The sequence below is a fragment of the Grus americana genome, chromosome 4 (assembly GCF_028858705.1).
Source record: "Grus americana isolate bGruAme1 chromosome 4, bGruAme1.mat, whole genome shotgun sequence".
NCBI lineage: Eukaryota > Metazoa > Chordata > Aves > Gruiformes > Gruidae > Grus > Grus americana.
The window spans coordinates 76,683,769-76,685,471 of NC_072855.1; positions in this window are offsets into that span (position 1 = coordinate 76,683,769).

Genomic DNA, 1,703 nt, shown 5'->3' on the forward strand with positions numbered 1-1,703 from the left:
GCACAGTTGTATGTAGTTTTCAATGGGCAAAGATCAATTTTTCCCTTTCATATGATTCCACTGCTTCAAACTGTTGGTATATTTTTCCTACTATTATGCAGGCTTCTCAGTATATATGATGTTTTGCAGCTGTATGTCTTGATGTCTCGTATATGGGTGCTGTGGTGGTGCTGCTGTTCAATATAGCTGGAATACCAAATTATTGGTACTTGCTGGGTGTTGCATTCTCATTTTGTGCTGCTTTGTCTTTTTCTTCTCCTCCAAAGCTGGGGGAAGGAAGGAGGGAGAGCTGTTTGCACAGTGCCACAGTAGAGCAGATATGCTACACTTGTAGGACCAGTTGAAGATTTCTGGGGTGGAAGCAGGTGAAGAGATAGGAAGACAGTGATCCGTACTTCAGGGATCTTGGGTGAAGAGAGGATGGTTGCAGCAGCACTCTCATCAGGTTAGCAGGGAGCAAAGCACAGTGCAAGAGAAGCATCAGTCTGTTACATAGGCTGCCTTAAATTCACTGCTTTAGTTCATTTATGACTGGCTCTGAAAATTAAACTGACATGTGTGAAGGAGAATAAAGAGACTTCTGTTTCATGCATTGTGAGATGTAAACACCATGGTTCTAAATTTAGCTTATTGGTTAGTCACATACATCAGCTACAGAAACCGCACATTTTAATAGTCCTGTTGAAATTGATTCTTCACAGATTATTAAGAACTTTAAAACTTTCATATTAAATAAATGTTAAGTTTTAATTTTTTTATATTTCAATGTAAAATATGAAAGCTCTTTTTATAAGTAAATACGTTAACTAAAGCCTAATCCACTCTAAAACCTTCTTTGTTTTCCGTTTTTACACACATGCAGTCACTCTTTCCTGCTCATGCACTGTCACTTTCACTCTTTCTCATTCCTGTTTCTATTTGCCCAAATTTAAGACTTAGACTTAAAACCAGCACAACTGATTTTTTTTTTTTAATTTTTAAACTTTTTTTAAATGCTTTTGTCTGCTCTTCCCGGGCAGTTTACTGAATTCTCCATGTCATTGCTGTATGCGTGGATGGCTGTGGGTGTGGTTTGCATCTCCACCATAGTTTAAACTGCTCTAAATGGTGCTGCTGTAATCCTGCCCTGCCCTCTTCTGCAGGACACATGTTCCCATCTCTCCTACATGCTGGCACCAAAGCTCTTCTGATCCAGGGCCCCGGGTGGCAGAATCCAACCACACAGCTACAGCCTGATGCCCTTGGTAACTCACTGAGCTGTCTGGTGAGGCTGCTGCTGGTGGAGGGAAGGGCTAGGAATGTGCATAGGGTGAGAAGGTATTTTGTGGAAAGGGAGGTGGGACTCAAGCTTGGTTGCTCTGGATTGGTGTCCACTGTCACAAACTGCACCTGGCATTACAAGAGCCTCACAATATTAGCAAAGGGGTTCTTCATATTGCTTTCTGCAGGTAGAGACCCAAATGAAGAAATTCAGGTGGCTTGTAAAGTCAAAGGTGGTACTTGAAATCAGATTGCATGAATCTCATGACTGTGCCTTAATCATAATATATCCTCTTCCACTTTTATCTGTCTGTGAGGGAGACTGAGGCAGAATCCAGATGTAGAGAAACTACTTAAAAATTAAAACGGAATGCACATAAAATATATTTGAGACTTTATGCATAAAGACTTACATACAGTCAGTCTAGGTATATCTGATTGTA